At 36.5% G+C, this 17,975-nt stretch overlaps 14 non-coding genes across 14 annotated transcripts; all 14 read left to right on the top strand.

The window, feature by feature from the left end:
* The first annotated feature begins 114 nt into the window (after nt 1–114).
* TRNAC-GCA (transfer RNA cysteine (anticodon GCA)) lies at nt 115–186 on the top strand. The gene has a single exon. It is a non-coding gene; the product is annotated as a tRNA-Cys (tRNA).
* A 419-nt stretch (nt 187–605) lies between these two features.
* TRNAC-GCA (transfer RNA cysteine (anticodon GCA)) lies at nt 606–677 on the top strand. Its single transcript has one exon. It is a non-coding gene; the product is annotated as a tRNA-Cys (tRNA).
* Nucleotides 678–1,528: 851 nt separating this feature from the next.
* On the top strand, nt 1,529–1,600 carry TRNAC-GCA (transfer RNA cysteine (anticodon GCA)). The gene has a single exon. It is a non-coding gene; the product is annotated as a tRNA-Cys (tRNA).
* Nucleotides 1,601–2,019: 419 nt separating this feature from the next.
* On the top strand, nt 2,020–2,091 carry TRNAC-GCA (transfer RNA cysteine (anticodon GCA)). Its single transcript has one exon. It is a non-coding gene; the product is annotated as a tRNA-Cys (tRNA).
* A 419-nt stretch (nt 2,092–2,510) lies between these two features.
* Nucleotides 2,511–2,582, top strand: TRNAC-GCA (transfer RNA cysteine (anticodon GCA)). Its single transcript has one exon. It is a non-coding gene; the product is annotated as a tRNA-Cys (tRNA).
* Nucleotides 2,583–3,433: 851 nt separating this feature from the next.
* On the top strand, nt 3,434–3,505 carry TRNAC-GCA (transfer RNA cysteine (anticodon GCA)). The gene has a single exon. It is a non-coding gene; the product is annotated as a tRNA-Cys (tRNA).
* A 910-nt stretch (nt 3,506–4,415) lies between these two features.
* On the top strand, nt 4,416–4,487 carry TRNAC-GCA (transfer RNA cysteine (anticodon GCA)). The gene has a single exon. It is a non-coding gene; the product is annotated as a tRNA-Cys (tRNA).
* A 419-nt stretch (nt 4,488–4,906) lies between these two features.
* On the top strand, nt 4,907–4,978 carry TRNAC-GCA (transfer RNA cysteine (anticodon GCA)). Its single transcript has one exon. It is a non-coding gene; the product is annotated as a tRNA-Cys (tRNA).
* Nucleotides 4,979–5,397: 419 nt separating this feature from the next.
* Nucleotides 5,398–5,469, top strand: TRNAC-GCA (transfer RNA cysteine (anticodon GCA)). The gene has a single exon. It is a non-coding gene; the product is annotated as a tRNA-Cys (tRNA).
* Nucleotides 5,470–5,888: 419 nt separating this feature from the next.
* On the top strand, nt 5,889–5,960 carry TRNAC-GCA (transfer RNA cysteine (anticodon GCA)). The gene has a single exon. It is a non-coding gene; the product is annotated as a tRNA-Cys (tRNA).
* Nucleotides 5,961–8,477: 2,517 nt separating this feature from the next.
* Nucleotides 8,478–8,549, top strand: TRNAC-GCA (transfer RNA cysteine (anticodon GCA)). The gene has a single exon. It is a non-coding gene; the product is annotated as a tRNA-Cys (tRNA).
* A 910-nt stretch (nt 8,550–9,459) lies between these two features.
* On the top strand, nt 9,460–9,531 carry TRNAC-GCA (transfer RNA cysteine (anticodon GCA)). The gene has a single exon. It is a non-coding gene; the product is annotated as a tRNA-Cys (tRNA).
* Nucleotides 9,532–15,975: 6,444 nt separating this feature from the next.
* On the top strand, nt 15,976–16,047 carry TRNAC-GCA (transfer RNA cysteine (anticodon GCA)). Its single transcript has one exon. It is a non-coding gene; the product is annotated as a tRNA-Cys (tRNA).
* A 1,775-nt stretch (nt 16,048–17,822) lies between these two features.
* TRNAC-GCA (transfer RNA cysteine (anticodon GCA)) lies at nt 17,823–17,894 on the top strand. The gene has a single exon. It is a non-coding gene; the product is annotated as a tRNA-Cys (tRNA).
* The last annotated feature ends 81 nt before the right edge of the window (nt 17,895–17,975 follow it).

Here is a 17,975-nt window from a genome sequence, read left to right as displayed (position 1 = left end):
TTCTGCTAATGACCAGCAGGAGGCCGTCAAGAGAACCTAAATTAAGAAAAACAAATAAATACATTCTTAAATTATATTGGGGGGAAATCAAAAATATTAAAAACATGCCAAATTGGGGGTATAGCTCAGTGGTAGAGCATTTGACTGCAGATCAAGAGGTCTCAGGTTCAAATCCTGGTGCCCCCTTTAAATATCTTGAATGGTAATATATTTTCAGAATCATGACTAACATCATGTCCTCAATTTGAAAATTGTATTTAAAGAAAAAACATTTTTTCATCAAAATATTTATTTCCTACTCGTATGATGAAATCTACCATACTGTTCCTTGAAAAGTAACAGATTTTTATTTCAGTGCAACATGTTATAGTGTTACAAATTTCTACTAGATGCTGGTGGAGAATGGACACATTTTCCTCTCATTTGAAGAAATCTTCCTCTCGATTCTAAATCAAAGAGCAGAATTTACTCATTTCTGTCGATTTTGTGAGTTCTGCTAATGACCAGCAGGAGGCCATCAAGAGAAACTAAATTAAGAAAAACAAATAAATAAATTCTTAAATTATATTGGGGGGAAATCAAAAGTAATCATAACATGCCAATTTGGGGGTATAGCTCAGTGGTAGAGCATTTGACTGCAGATCAAGAGGTCTCAGGTTCAAATCCTGGTACCCCCTTTAAAAATCTTGAATGGTAATATATTTTCAGAATCATGACTAACATCATGTCCTCAATTTGAAAATTATATTTTAAGAAAAAAATTTTTTTCATCAAAATATTTATTTCCTACTCGTATGATGAAATCTACCATACTGTTCCTTGAAAAGTAACATATTTTTATTTCAGTGCAACATGTTATAGTGTTACAAATTTCTACTAGATGCTGGTGGAGAATGGACACATTTTCCTCTCATTTGAAGAAATCTTCCTCTCGATTCTAAATCAAAGAGCAGAATTTACTCATTTCTGTCGATTTTGTGAGTTCTGCTAATGACCAGCAGGAGGCCGTCAAGAGAACCTAAATTAAGAAAAACAAATAAATACATTCTTAAATTATATGGGGGGGAAATCAAAAGTAATCAAAACATGCCAATTTGGGGGTATAACTCAAATCCTGGTGCCCCCTTTAAAAATCTTGAATGGTAATATATTTTCAGAATCATGACTAACATCATGTCCTCAATTTGAAAATTGTATTTTAAGAAAAAAAATTTTTTCAGCAAAATATTTATTTCCTACTCGTATGATGAAATCTTCCATACTGTTCCTTGAAAAGTAACAGATTTTTATTTCAGTGCAACATGTTATAGTGTTACAAATTTCTACTAGATGCTGGTGGAGAATGGACACATTTTCCTCTCATTTGAAGAAATCTTCCTCTCGATTCTAAATCAAAGAGCAGAATTTACTCATTTCTGTCGATTGACCAGCAGGAGGCCGTCAAGAGAACCTAAATTAAGAAAAACAAATAAATACATTCTTAAATTATATTGGGGGGAAATCAAAAGTAATCAAAACATGCCAAATTGGGGGTATAGCTCAGTGGTAGAGCATTTGACTGCAGATCAAGAAGTCTCAGGTTCAAATCCTGGTGCCCCCTTTAAAAATCTTGAATGGTAATATATTTTCAGAATCATGACTAACATCATGTCCTCAATTTGAAAATTGTATTTTAAGAAAAACATTTTTTTCATCAAAATATTTATTTCCTACTCGTATGATGAAATCTACCATACTGTTCCTTGAAAAGTAACAGATTTTTATTTCAGTGCAACATGTTATAGTGTTACAAATTTCTACTAGATGCTGGTGGAGAATGGACACATTTTCCTCTCATTTGAAGAAATCTTCCTCTCGATTCTAAATCAAAGAGCAGAATTTACTAATTTCTGTCGATTTTGTGAGTTCTGCTAATGACCAGCAGGAGGCCGTCAAGAGAACCTAAATTAAGAAAAACAAATAAATACATTCTTAAATTATATTGGGGGGAAATCAAAAATATTAAAAACATGCCAAATTGGGGGTATAGCTCAGTGGTAGAGCATTTGACTGCAGATCAAGAGGTCTCAGGTTCAAATCCTGGTGCCCCCTTTAAATATCTTGAATGGTAATATATTTTCAGAATCATGACTAACATCATGTCCTCAATTTGAAAATTGTATTTAAAGAAAAAACATTTTTTCATCAAAATATTTATTTCCTACTCGTATGATGAAATCTACCATACTGTTCCTTGAAAAGTAACAGATTTTTATTTCAGTGCAACATGTTATAGTGTTACAAATTTCTACTAGATGCTGGTGGAGAATGGACACATTTTCCTCTCATTTGAAGAAATCTTCCTCTCGATTCTAAATCAAAGAGCAGAATTTACTCATTTCTGTCGATTTTGTGAGTTCTGCTAATGACCAGCAGGAGGCCATCAAGAGAAACTAAATTAAGAAAAACAAATAAATAAATTCTTAAATTATATTGGGGGGAAATCAAAAGTAATCAAAACATGCCAATTTGGGGGTATAGCTCAGTGGTAGAGCATTTGACTGCAGATCAAGAGGTCTCAGGTTCAAATCCTGGTACCCCCTTTAAAAATCTTGAATGGTAATATATTTTCAGAATCATGACTAACATCATGTCCTCAATTTGAAAATTATATTTTAAGAAAAAAATTTTTTTCATCAAAATATTTATTTCCTACTCGTATGATGAAATCTACCATACTGTTCCTTGAAAAGTAACATATTTTTATTTCAGTGCAACATGTTATAGTGTTACAAATTTCTACTAGATGCTGGTGGAGAATGGACACATTTTCCTCTCATTTGAAGAAATCTTCCTCTCGATTCTAAATCAAAGAGCAGAATTTACTCATTTCTGTCGATTTTGTGAGTTCTGCTAATGACCAGCAGGAGGCCGTCAAGAGAACCTAAATTAAGAAAAACAAATAAATACATTCTTAAATTATATGGGGGGGAAATCAAAAGTAATCAAAACATGCCAATTTGGGGGTATAACTCAAATCCTGGTGCCCCCTTTAAAAATCTTGAATGGTAATATATTTTCAGAATCATGACTAACATCATGTCCTCAATTTGAAAATTGTATTTTAAGAAAAAAAATTTTTTCAGCAAAATATTTATTTCCTACTCGTATGATGAAATCTTCCATACTGTTCCTTGAAAAGTAACAGATTTTTATTTCAGTGCAACATGTTATAGTGTTACAAATTTCTACTAGATGCTGGTGGAGAATGGACACATTTTCCTCTCATTTGAAGAAATCTTCCTCTCGATTCTAAATCAAAGAGCAGAATTTACTCATTTCTGTCGATTGACCAGCAGGAGGCCGTCAAGAGAACCTAAATTAAGAAAAACAAATAAATACATTCTTAAATTATATTGGGGGGAAATCAAAAGTAATCAAAACATGCCAAATTGGGGGTATAGCTCAGTGGTAGAGCATTTGACTGCAGATCAAGAAGTCTCAGGTTCAAATCCTGGTGCCCCCTTTAAAAATCTTGAATGGTAATATATTTTCAGAATCATGACTAACATCATGTCCTCAATTTGAAAATTGTATTTTAAGAAAAAACATTTTTTCATCAAAATATTTATTTCCTACTCGTATTATGAAATCTACCATACTGTTCCTTGAAAAGTAACAGATTTTTATTTCAGTGCAACAGGTTATAGTGTTATAAATTTCGACTAGATGCTAGTGGAGAATGGACACATTTTCCTCTCATTTGAAGAAATCTTCCTCTCGATTCTAAATCAAAGAGCAGAATTTACTCATTTCTGTTGATTTTATGAGTTCTGCTAATGACCAGCAGGAGGCCGTCAAGAGAACCTAAATTAAGAAAAACAAATAAATACATTCTTAAATGATATTGGGGGGAAATCAAAAGTATTAAAAACATGCCAAATTGGTTGTATAGCTCAGTGGTAGAGCATTTGACTGCAGATCAAGAGGTCTCAGGTTCAAATCCTGGTGCCCCCTTTAAAAATCTTGAATGGTAATATATTTTCAGAATCATGACTAACATCATGTCCTCAATTTGAAAATTGTATTTTAAGAAAAACATTTTTTTCATCAAAATATTTATTTCCTACTCGTATGATGAAATCTACCATACTGTTCCTTGAAAAGTAACAGATTTTTATTTCAGTGCAACATGTTATAGTGTTACAAATTTCTACTAGATGCTGGTGGAGAATGGACACATTTTCCTCTCATTTGAAGAAATCTTCCTCTCGATTCTAAATCAAAGAGCAGAATTTACTCATTTCTGTCGATTTTGTGAGTTCTGCTAATGACCAGCAGGAGGCCGTCAAGAGAACCTAAATTAAGAAAAACAAATAAATACATTCTTAAATTATATGGGGGGGAAATCAAAAGTAATCAAAACATGCCAAATTGGGGGTATAGCTCAGTGGTAGAGCATTTGACTGCAGATCAAGAGGTCTCAGGTTCAAATCCTGGTGCCCCCTTTAAAAATCTTGAATGGTAATATATTTTCAGAATCATGACTAACATCATGTCCTCAATTTGAAAATTGTATTTTAAGAAAAAACATTTTTTCATCAAAATATTTATTTCCTACTCGTTTTATGAAATCTACCATACTGTTCCTTGAAAAGTAACAGATTTTTATTTCAGTGCAACAGGTTATAGTGTTATAAATTTCTACTAGATGCTGGTGGAGAATGGACACATTTTCCTCTCATTTGAAGAAATCTTCCTCTCGATTCTAAATCAAAGAGCAGAATTTACTCATTTCTGTCGATTTTGTGAGTTCTGCTAATGACCAGCAGGAGGCCATCAAGAGAACCTAAATTAAGAAAAACAAATAAATAAATTCTTAAATTATATTGGGGGGAAATCAAAAGTAATCCAAACATGCCAATTTGGGGGTATAGCTCAGTGGTAGAGCATTTGACTGCAGATCAAGAGGTCTCAGGTTCAAATCCTGGTACCCCCTTTAAAAATCTTGAATGGTAATATATTTTCAGAATCATGACTAACATCATGTCCTCAATTTGAAAATTGTATTTTAAGAAAAACATTTTTTTCATCAAAATATTTATTTCCTACTCGTATGATGAAATCTACCATACTGTTCCTTGAAAAGTAACATATTTTTATTTCAGTGCAACATGTTATAGTGTTACATATTTCTACTAGATGCTGGTGGAGAATGGACACATTTTCCTCTCATTTGAAGAAATCTTCCTCTCGATTCTAAATCAAAGAGCAGAATTTACTCATTTCTGTCGATTTTGTGAGTTCTGCTAATGACCAGCAGGAGGCCGTCAAGAGAACCTAAATTAAGAAAAACAAATAAATACATTCTTAAATTATATTGGGGGGAAATCAAAAGTATTAAAAACATGCCAAATTGGGGGTATAGCTCAGTGGTAGAGCATTTGACTGCAGATCAAGAGGTCTCAGGTTCAAATCCTGGTGCCCCCTTTAAATATCTTGAATGGTAATATATTTTCAGAATCATGACTAACATCATGTCCTCAATTTGAAAATTGTATTTAAAGAAAAAAAATTTTTTCATCAAAATATTTATTTCCTACTCGTATGATGAAATCTACCATACTGTTCCTTGAAAAGTAACAGATTTTTATTTCAGTGCAACATGTTATAGTGTTACAAATTTCTACTAGATGCTGGTGGAGAATGGACACATTTTCCTCTCATTTGAAGAAATCTTCCTCTCGATTCTAAATCAAAGAGCAGAATTTACTCATTTCTGTCGATTTTGTGAGTTCTGCTAATGACCAGCAGGAGGCCGTCAAGAGAACCTAAATTAAGAAAAACAAATAAATACATTCTTAAATTATATTGGGGGGAAATCAAAAGTAATCAAAACATGCCAATTTGGGGGTATAGCTCAGTGGTAGAGCATTTGACTGCAGATCAAGAGGTCTCAGGTTCAAATCCTGGTACCCCCTTTAAAAATCTTGAATGGTAATATATTTTCAGAATCATGACTAACATCATGTCCTCAATTTGAAAATTGTATTTTAAGAAAAAAAATTTTTTCATCAAAATATTTATTTCCTACTCGTATGATGAAATCTACCATACTGTTCCTTGAAAAGTAACATATTTTTATTTCAGTGCAACATGTTATAGTGTTACAAATTTCTACTAGATGCTGGTGGAGAATGGACACATTTTCCTCTCATTTGAAGAAATCTTCCTCTCGATTCTAAATCAAAGAGCAGAATTTACTCATTTCTGTCGATTTTGTGAGTTCTGCTAATGACCAGCAGGAGGCCGTCAAGAGAACCTAAATTAAGAAAAACAAATAAATACATTCTTAAATTATATGGGGGGGAAATCAAAAGTAATCAAAACATGCCAATTTGGGGGTATAACTCAAATCCTGGTGCCCCCTTTAAAAATCGTTTTTTTTTTTTTTTGTAAATCTCTTTTTTATTGAGGCACAAGGTTACGTGGGTACAGAATGTAGAAAGGGAGACAATAAAGTATCAAACAATTCGGGGGTAATACATTGCAAGACATATTATCTCTAAATGGTGCTAGCCTCATTTTATGTGTAAAATAATAAGGTTACGTCAGATAGTTATACCGTTGCAGGATATTGAAATACATGCTAAACAGTCGGCTTATTGATAGAGTAAAGCATGGGTCTAAACCCGCTGGAAGGTTACGCCAGGCCTAATAACAGGAATGTCTCAAGAATCGTTATAAGGATATCTGTCCGAGCCCAAAATTGTTTCAAAATAGGTGGTATCAGAGCGACATGCAGGATGATAACAGTGGCATTAACACATTAAGCACTTATTATTAAAGAAAAACAAGCTTGGTTGGTCTAATACTTAGGGTCAGCAACCGAGTTATGGTAAGGGGTGCCTAGATCTGTACAATTTGTGAACATGTTGCAATCAGGTTATCGATCAATATTAAGCTGCATTATAAGTTAGCAAGATAACATTTGCATTTGTGATAAATGAGTAAAACAGAGTGCATTGCATGTTCCTTGTAGATTAAGATTAGTGAATACAGTAAGAGGCTAGGCAACTTGTGTACATTAGCATCGGCTGAGTGTAGGTAATTATGCTGACAGGACTAGATGGACGATTCGCCATACGAGGGAAGACCTGTTGGGAGCCAAAAGGTGAGCAAATACTACCACCGATCCGCTACGCGGGTGAGTCCTTAAGCTGGTAAGTGGCAGGGAGCCAGGTGTGTGCCCAAAGTCTTGTGCTTATCCGTCGCTTGTGATCCGCTGACCCGGATCTCCGCTGTGGTTACTCTGCTTCCGAGGTCCGCTTGTCTTCCGCCTGAGGCCTTAATAGGCGCTCGTGCCTTCTCGCCATTGGACCCGTCTTCAGGACCGTGGGCCCAGGGTTCCGCCGGGCCCCTAGCTTCTCCCTGGGTGTATGGCAGGCTGTGGGGGGGGGTTCCTCCCGGTGAGCGCCCAGCTCAGATGAAGAGAGAGCGGGCTTCTCGGAAGTGGGGTTCACACATGTGATGGTCGTTGGGCTCAATACGCCATGGAATCTCTGGGTGTTTGAGCCTTTACCTGGTAGTGCTCTAGGTGCCAGGGCGGATAGCGGTTGCTCGTCTTCTTGAGTTAGAAAGTGTAGGTCTAGCGCACGTGGCCTCCGCCATCTTGCGTGCTGGTCTCGGGCTGCATGTCAGTGTTTGCACAGTGGGCTGGTAAGCGTGGCCTGGCTTGGTTTGGACCGGGATCACCCCCCCGGTCCATAGGGGGGGGTACAGGACCTGGTCCGCCGGCTTTCCACGCATGTCGGGCTCCGTCGGGCAGGATAGCGTTGCGGCGGCTGTCCGCTTCGCTCACCGCCAGCATAGGTCCCGCCTGCAGCAGCGGGTCCCATCCTCCGAGGGACTAATACTTCAGGAGCGAGCCTCTCCTCGGCTCAGGCAGCCCATTTTCACCGAGGGACGCAGACTGTAAGCCGGTGTAAGTCACGATTAATAGGCTATTTGTGCCTCATTTTGCAGGAGCCGAGCCGTCCTGCGACCGCTCGGCTCGGCGGTCCGGCCCCGCCCCCCCCTTTAAAAATCTTGAATGGTAATATATTTTCAGAATCATGACTAACATCATGTCCTCAATTTGAAAATTGTATTTTAAGAAAAAAAATTTTTTCATCAAAATATTTATTTCCTACTCGTATGATGAAATCTACCATACTGTTCCTTGAAAAGTAACAGATTTTTATTTCAGTGCAACATGTTATAGTGTTACAAATTTCTACTAGATGCTGGTGGAGAATGGACACATTTTCCTCTCATTTGAAGAAATCTTCCTCTCGATTCTAAATCAAAGAGCAGAATTTACTCATTTCTGTCGATTTTGTGAGTTCTGCTAATGACCAGCAGGAGGTCGTCAAGAGAACCTAAATTAAGAAAAACAAATAAATACATTCTTAAATTATATTGGGGGGAAATCAAAAGTATTAAAAACATGCCAAATTGGGGGTATAGCTCAGTGGTAGAGCATTTGACTGCAGATCAAGAGGTCTCAGGTTCAAATCCTGGTGCCCCCTTTAAATATCTTGAATGGTAATATATTTTCAGAATCATGACTAACATCATGTCCTCAAGTTGAAAATTGTATTTAAAGAAAAAACATTTTTTCATCAAAATATTTATTTCCTACTCGTATGATGAAATCTACCATACTGTTCCTTGAAAAGTAACATATTTTTATTTCAGTGCAACATGTTATAGTGTTACAAATTTCTACTAGATGCTGGTGGAGAATGGACACATTTTCCTCTCATTTGAAGAAATCTTCCTCTCGATTCTAAATCAAAGAGCAGAATTTACTCATTTCTGTCGATTTTGTGAGTTCTGCTAATGACCAGCAGGAGGCCATCAAGAGAACCTAAATTAAGAAAAACAAATAAATAAATTCTTAAATTATATTGGGGGGAAATCAAAAGTAATCAAAACATGCCAAATTGGGGGTATAGCTCAGTGGTAGAGCTTTTGCCTGCAGATCAAGAGGTCTCAGGTTCAAATCCTGGTGCCCCCTTTAAAAATCTTGAATGGTTATATATTTTCAGAATCATGACTAACATCATGACCTCAATTTGAAAATTGTATTTTAAGAAAAAAATTTTTTTCATCAAAATATTTATTTCCTACTCATATGATGAAATCTACCATACTGTTCCTTGAAAAGTAACAGATTTTTATTTCAGTGCAACATGTTATAGTGTTACAAATTTCTTCTAGATGCTGGTGGAGAATGGACACATTTTCCTCTCATTTGAAGAAATCTTCCTCTCGATTCTAAATCAAAGAGCAGAATTTACTCATTTCTGTCGATTTTGTGAGTTCTGCTAATGACCAGCAGGAGGCCATCAAGAGAACCTAAATTAAGAAAAACAAATAAATAAATTCTTAAATTATATTGGGGGGAAATCAAAAGTAATCAAAACATGCCAATTTGGGGGTATAGCTCAGTGGTAGAGCATTTGACTGCAGATCAAGAGGTCTCAGGTTCAAATCCTGGTACCCCCTTTAAAAATCTTGAATGGTAATATATTTTCAGAATCATGACTAACATCATGTCCTCAATTTGAAAATTGTATTTTAAGAAAAAAAAAATTTTCATCAAAATATTTATTTCCTACTCGTATGATGAAATCTACCATACTGTTCCTTGAAAAGTAACAGATTTTTATTTCAGTGCAACATGTTATAGTGTTACAAATTTCTACTAGATGCTGGTGGAGAATGGACACATTTTCCTCTCATTTGAAGAAATCTTCCCCTCGATTCTAAATCAAAGAGCAGAATTTACTCATTTCTGTCGATTTTGTGAGTTCTGCTAATGACCAGCAGGAGGCCGTCAAGAGAACCTAAATTAAGAAAAACAAATAAATACATTCTTAAATTATATGGGGGGGAAATCAAAAGTAATCAAAACATGCCAATTTGGGGGTATAACTCAAATCCTGGTGCCCCCTTTAAAAATCTTGAATGGTAATATATTTTCAGAATCATGACTAACATCATGTCCTCAATTTGAAAATTGTATTTTAAGAAAAAAATTTTTTTCATCAAAATATTTATTTCCTACTCGTATGATGAAATCTACCATACTGTTCCTTGAAAAGTAACAGATTTTTATTTCAGTGCAACATGTTATAGTGTTACAAATTTCTACTAGATGCTGGTGGAGAATGGACACATTTTCCTCTCATTTGAAGAAATCTTCCTCTCGATTCTAAATCAAAGAGCAGAATTTACTCATTTCTGTCGATTTTGTGAGTTCTGCTAATGACCAGCAGGAGGCCGTCAAGAGAACCTAAATTAAGAAAAACAAATAAATACATTCTTAACCCCTTAAATCCGGAGGACGTACTATTACGCCCTGCAGGAACCGGCTCTAAACGCCGGCGGGCGTAATAGTACGTCCTCGCCATAATGGCCGCCTACGTGGCCGGCGCTAATCGCCCGCTGCAGATCGCGGTCGGGGGGGATGCCTGGCCCCCCAGGCAACCCCCCCTGTGGCCGGTGACCGCGATCTGCAGTCTCTGATCGCAGTGACAGGCTGTCACTGCGACCAGTATTAAGCATGTGTCAGCCGATTTCAAATCGGCTGACACATGCGGCCGGCGGCTTTCCCCTTCTGCAGATCGCGGTCGGGGGACTTACCTGGCCCCCCAGGCAGTCCCCCTGGGGTCAGTGACCGCGATCTGCTAGGTCTGAGATCGCAGTGACAGGCTGTCACTGCGATCTCAGAGCGCTCTGATCGCAGTGACAGCCTGTCACTGCGATCAGTGTTACATGTGTCAGCCTATTGGCTGACACATGTAACTGGCACAGTGATCCCCCTGCAGATTGGAAGGGGGGAGTGCTTGTACCACCCAGGCACTCCCCCCTGTGGTCAATTACCCAATCTGCAGGAGGTGATCACAGTGACAGGCAGTCACTGTGATCACTGATCCTGTGTGTCAGCCAGTGATGTGACATCACTGGCTGACACTGTCTCTGCCCCCTGTCCTGTAAAAAAAATAAAATATTAGTTAAAAAAAGAAATAAAAAAAATGACAGTTACAAATAAAATATACTTAGATCATATATATTATATATATATATGATCTAAGTATATATATATATATATATACACATACACACACATTTACACATACACGACGTGTATTTAAATATTAATATATATATATATATATATATATATATATATTAATATCAAATTACACGTAGACTGATACTGATTAAATATATATATAATTATTGTTATATATATATTTATAAATAATATAAAAAAAATAAATATGTAAATACGTAAAAAAATAAAATAAAATAAATAATTAAAAATAAAATATTAAAAAATATATAGATGTGTTTTATTTCGTTCTAACTGTATTGTGATATTAATATATATATATTTATATCAAAATACACGTAGAACGAAATAATATATATATCTATATACATAAATATATACGTATATATCACTATATATATACCTATATATAAATAAAAATATTAAAAAAAAAATATATATATATACGTATATATACACATATGTATATATATACATATATTAATTCTACACATATATTTATGTAATAATTTTACATAATTAGGTATCCTAATTAATTACAATTAGCGGGACCTGCCTGACCACCCATGCCGAAAGTATAGGGAATTTAATTTGCTAGCACTATATTTAACCCTATAACTTTCCAAGACACCATAAAACCTGTACATGGGGGGTACTGTTTTACTCGGGAGACTTCGCTGAACACAAATATTAGTGTTTCAAAACAGTAAAATGTATTACAACTATGATATCGCCAGTAAAAGTGACGTTTTTTGCATTTTTCACGCACAAACAGCACTTACAGGGACGATATTATTGCTGCAATACTTTTTACTGTTTTGAAACACAAATATTTGTGTTCAGCGAAGTCTCCTGAGTACAACAGTACCCCTCATGTACAGGTTTTATGGTGTTTTCAAAAATTACAGCGTCAAATATAATGCTTGTGTTTAATTTTTTTCACATTAAAATTCGCCAGATTGCTTACGTTGCCTTTATGACCCTATGGTAGCCCAAGAATGAAAATTACCCCTATGATGGCATACCATTTGCAATAGTAGACAACCAAAGGTATTGCAAATGGGGTATGTCCAGTCTTTTTTAGTAGCCACTTAGTCACAAACACTGGCCAAAATTGGCGTTTTTTGCATTTTTCACACACAAACAAATACGAACGCTAACTTTGGCCAGTGTTTGTGACCAAATGGCTACTAAAAAAGACTGGACATCGCTTATTTGCAATACCTTGGGTCGTCTACTATTGCAAATGGTATGCCATTATGGGTGTAAATTTATTTCCTGGGCTACTATACAGTCTCAAAGGCAACGTAACCAATCTGGCGAATTTCAATTTCAAATGTAACACGCTATATTTGACCCTGTAACTTCCCAAAACACCATAAAACCTGTACATAGGGGGTACTGTTTTACACGTGAGACTTTGCTGAATACAAATATGTGTATTTTATTGCAGTAAAAGCAAACAGTATTATGACATTAACAGTTAAAATGTCATGTAGAACGAAAAAAATCAAAAAAAATCTTATTTTCTCCCATTTTTTTCATATTAAATTATGTTTCATAGCTAAATATTTGATATTAAATGAAAGCCCTGTTTCCCCTGAATAAAATGATATATAATAAGGGGGGGTGCATTTAATATGAAAGAGGTGAATTACAGTTGGACAGACATATAGCGCAAATGCCAGGTTTTGTTTACGTTTTGTTTCGTTCACAACTTGTACATTTGGCTGCGGTGTTAAGGGGTTAAATTATATTGGGGGGAAATCAAAAGTATTAAAAACATGCCAAATTGGGGGTATAGCTCAGTGGTAGAGCATTTGACTGCAGATCCAGAGGTCTCAGGTTCAAATCCTGGTGCCCCCTTTAAATATCTTGAATGGTAATATATTTTCAGAATCATGACTAACATCATGTCCTCAATTTGAAAATTGTATTTAAAGAAAAACATTTTTTCATCAAAATATTTATTTCCTACTCGTATGATGAAATCTACCATACTGTTCCTTGAAAAGTAACAGATTTTTATTTCAGTGCAACATGTTATAGTGTTACAAATTTCTACTAGATGCTGGTGGAGAATGGACACATTTTCCTCTCATTTGAAGAAATCTTCCTCTCGATTCTAAATCAAAGAGCAGAATTTACTCATTTCTGTCGATTTTGTGAGTTCTGCTAATGACCAGCAGGAGGCCGTCAAGAGAACCTAAATTAAGAAAAACAAATAAATACATTCTTAAATTATATGGGGGGGAAATCAAAAGTAATCAAAACATGCCAATTTGGGGGTATAACTCAAATCCTGGTGCCCCCTTTAAAAATCTTTTTTTTTTTTTTTGTAAATCTCTTTTTTATTGAGGCACAAGGTTACGTGGGTACAGAATGTAGAAAGGGAGACAATAAAGTATCAAACAATTCGGGGGTAATACATTGCAAGACATATTATCTCTAAATGGTGCTAGCCTCATTTTATGTGTAAAATAATAAGGTTACGTCAGATAGTTATACCGTTGCAGGATATTGAAATACATGCTAAACAGTCGGCTTATTGATAGAGTAAAGCATGGGTCTAAACCCGCTGGAAGGTTACGCCAGGCCTAATAACAGGAATGTCTCAAGAATCGTTATAAGGATATCTGTCCGAGCCCAAAATTGTTTCAAAATAGGTGGTATCAGAGCGACATGCAGGATGATAACAGTGGCATTAACACATTAAGCACTTATTATTAAAGAAAAACAAGCTTGGTTGGTCTAATACTTAGGGTCAGCAACCGAGTTATGGTAAGGGGTGCCTAGATCTGTACAATTTGTGAACATGTTGCAATCAGGTTATCGATCAATATTAAGCTGCATTATAAGTTAGCAAGATAACATTTGCATTTGTGATAAATGAGTAAAACAGAGTGCATTGCATGTTCCTTGTAGATTAAGATTAGTGAATACAGTAAGAGGCTAGGCAACTTGTGTACATTAGCATCGGCTGAGTGTAGGTAATTATGCTGACAGGACTAGATGGACGATTCGCCATACGAGGGAAGACCTGTTGGGAGCCAAAAGGTGAGCAAATACTACCACCGATCCGCTACGCGGGTGAGTCCTTAAGCTGGTAAGTGGCAGGGAGCCAGGTGTGTGCCCAAAGTCTTGTGCTTATCCGTCGCTTGTGATCCGCTGACCCGGATCTCCGCTGTGGTTACTCTGCTTCCGAGGTCCGCTTGTCTTCCACCTGAGGCCTTAATAGGCGCTCGTGCCTTTTCGCCATTGGACCCGTCTTCAGGACCGTGGGCCCAGGGTTCCGCCGGGCCCCTAGCTTCTCCCTGGGTGTATGGCAGGCTTTGGGGGGGGGTTCCTCCCGGTGAGCGCCCAGCTCAGATGAAGAGAGAGCGGGCTTCTCGGAAGTGGGGTTCACACATGTGATGGTCGTTGGACTCAATACGCCATGGAATCTCTGGGTGTTTGAGCCTTTACCTGGTAGTGCTCTAGGTGCCAGGGCGGATAGCGGTTGCTCGTCTTCTTGAGTTAGAAAGTGTAGGTCTAGCGCACGTGGCCTCCGCCATCTTGCGTGCTGGTCTCGGGCTGCATGTCGGTGTTTGCACAGTGGGCTGGTAAGCGTGGCCTGGCTTGGTTTGGACCGGGATCACCCCCCCGGTCCATAGGGGGGGTACAGGACCTGGTCCGCCGGCTTTCCACGCATGTCGGGCTCCGTCGGGCAGGATATCGTTGCGGCGGCCGTCCGCTTCGCTCACCGCCAGCATAGGTCCCGCCTGCAGCAGCGGGTCCCATCCTCCGAGGGACTAATACTTCAGGAGCGAGCCTCTCCTCGGCTCAGGCAGCCCATTTTCACCGAGGGACGCAGTCTGTAAGCCGGTGTAAGTCACGATTAATAGGCTATTTGTGCCTCATTTTGCAGGAGCCGAGCCGTCCTGCGACCGCTCGGCTCGGCGGTCCGGCCCCGCCCCCCCCTTTAAAAATCTTGAATGGTAATATATTTTCAGAATCATGACTAACATCATGTCCTCAATTTGAAAATTGTATTTTAAGAAAAAAATTTTTTTCATCAAAATATTTATTTCCTACTCGTATGATGAAATCTACCATACTGTTCCTTGAAAAGTAACAGATTTTTATTTCAGTGCAACATGTTATAGTGTTACAAATTTCTACTAGATGCTGGTGGAGAATGGACACATTTTCCTCTCATTTGAAGAAATCTTCATCTCAATTCTAAATCAAAGAGCAGAATTTACTCATTTCTGTCGATTTTATGAGTTCTGCTAATGACCAGCAGGAGGCCGTCAAGAGAACCTAAATTAAGAAAAACAAATAAATACATTCTTAAATTATATTGGGGGGAAATCAAAAGTATTAAAAACATGCCAAATTGGGGGTATAGCTCAGTGGTAGAGCATTTGACTGCAGATCAAGAGGTCTCACGTTCAAATCCTGGTACCCCCTTTAAAAATCTTGAATGGTAATATATTTTCAGAATTATGACAAACATCATGTCCTCAATTTGAAAATTGTATTTTAAGAAAAAACATTTTTTCATCAAAATATTTATTTCCTACTCGTATTATGAAATCTACCATACTGTTCCTTGAAAAGTAACAGATTTTTATTTCAGTGCAACAGGTTATAGTGTTATAAATTTCTACTAGATGCTGGTGGAGAATGGACACATTTTCCTCTCATTTGAAGAAATCTTCCTCTCGATTCTAAATCAAAGAGCAGAATTTACTCATTTCTGTCGATTTTGTGAGTTCTGCTAATGACCAGCAGGAGGCCATCAAGAGAACCTAAATTAAGAAAAACAAATAAATAAATTCTTAAATTATATTGGGGGGAAATCAAAAGTATTAAAAACATGCCAAATTGGGGGTATAGCTCAGTGGTAGAGCATTTGACTGCAGATCAAGAGGTCTCAGGTTCAAATCCTGGTGCCCCCTTTAAAAATCTTGAATGGTAATATATTTTCAGAATCATGACTAACATCATGACCTCAATTTGAAAATTGTATTTTAAGAAAAAAAAATTTTTCATCAAAATATTTATTTCCTACTCATATGATGAAATCTACCATACTGTTCCTTGAAAAGTAACAGATTTTTATTTCAGTGCAACATGTTATAGTGTTACAAATTTCTACTAGATGCTGGTGGAGAATGGACACATTTTCCTCTCATTTGAAGAAATCTTCCTCTCGATTCTAAATCAAAGAGCAGAATTTACTAATTTCTGTCGATTTTGTGAGTTCTGCTAATGACCAGCAGGAGGCCGTCAAGAGAACCTAAATTAAGAAAAACAAATAAATACATTCTTAAATTATATGGGGGGGAAATCAAAAGTAATCAAAACATGCCAATTTGGGGGTATAACTCAAATCCTGGTGCCCCCTTTAAAAATCTTGAATGGTAATATATTTTCAGAATCATGACTAACATCATGTCCTCAATTTGAAAATTGTATTTTAAGAAAAAAAAATTTTTCAGCAAAATATTTATTTCCTACTCGTATGATGAAATCTTCCATACTGTTCCTTGAAAAGTAACAGATTTTTATTTCAGTGCAACATGTTATAGTGTTACAAATTTCTACTAGATGCTGGTGGAGAATGGACACATTTTCCTCTCATTTGAAGAAATCTTCCTCTCGATTCTAAATCAAAGAGCAGAATTTACTCATTTCTGTCGATTTTGTGAGTTCTGCTAATGACCAGCAGGAGGCCATCAAGAGAACCTAAATTAAGAAAAACAAATAAATAAATTCTTAAATTATATTGGGGGGAAATCAAAAGTATTAAAAACATGCCAAATTGGGGGTATAACTCAAATCCTGGTGCCCCCTTTAAAAATATTGAATGGTAATTTATTTTCAGAATCATGACTAACATCATGTCATCAATTTGAAAATTGTATTTTAAGAAAAAAAAATTTTTCATCAAAATATTTATTTCCTACTCGTATGATGAAATCTACCATACTGTTACTTGAAAAGTAACAGATTTTTATTTCAGTGCAACATGTTGTAGTGTTACAAATTTCTACTAGATGCTGGTGGAGAATGGACAAATTTTCCTCTCATTTGAAGAAATCTTCCTCTCGATTCTAATTCAAAGAGCAGAATTTAATAATTTCTGTCGATTGACCAGCAGGAGGCCGTCAAGAGAACCTAAATTAAGAAAAACAAATAAATACATTCTTAAATTATATTGGGGGGAAATCAAAAGCAACCAATACATGCTAAATTGGGGTTATAGCTCAGTGGTAGAGCATTTGACTGCAGATCAAGAGGTCTCAGGTTCACATCCTGGTGCTCCCTTTAAAAATCTTGAATGGTAATATATTTCAGAATCATGACTAACATCATGTCCTCAATTTGAAAATTGTATTTTAAGAAAAAACATTTTTTCATCAAAATATTTATTTCCTACTCGTATGATGAAATCTACCATACTGTTCCTTGGAAAGTAACAGATTTTTATTTCAGTGCAACATGTTGTAGTGTTACAAATTTCTACTAGATGCTGGTGGAGAATGGACACATTTTCCTATCATTTGAAGAAATCTTCCTCTCGATTCTAAATCAAAGAGCAGAATTTACTAATTTCTGTCGATTGACCAGCAGGAGGCCGTCAAGAGAACCTAAATTAAGAAAAACAAATAAATACTTTCTTAAATTATATTGGGGGGGGAAATCAAAAGTAATCAAAACATGCCAATTTGGGGGTATAGCTCAGTGGTAGAGCACTTGACTGCAGATCAAGAGGTCTCAGGTTCAAATCCTGGTGCCCCCTTTAAAAATCTTGAATGGTAATATATTTTCAGAATCATGACTAACATCATGTCCTCAATTTGAAAATTGTATTTTAAGAAAA

The sequence above is a fragment of the Pelobates fuscus genome, chromosome 1, assembly GCF_036172605.1.
Source record: "Pelobates fuscus isolate aPelFus1 chromosome 1, aPelFus1.pri, whole genome shotgun sequence".
Classification (NCBI taxonomy): Eukaryota; Metazoa; Chordata; class Amphibia; order Anura; family Pelobatidae; genus Pelobates; species Pelobates fuscus.
This window is presented reverse-complemented; position numbering and strand designations above follow the sequence as displayed.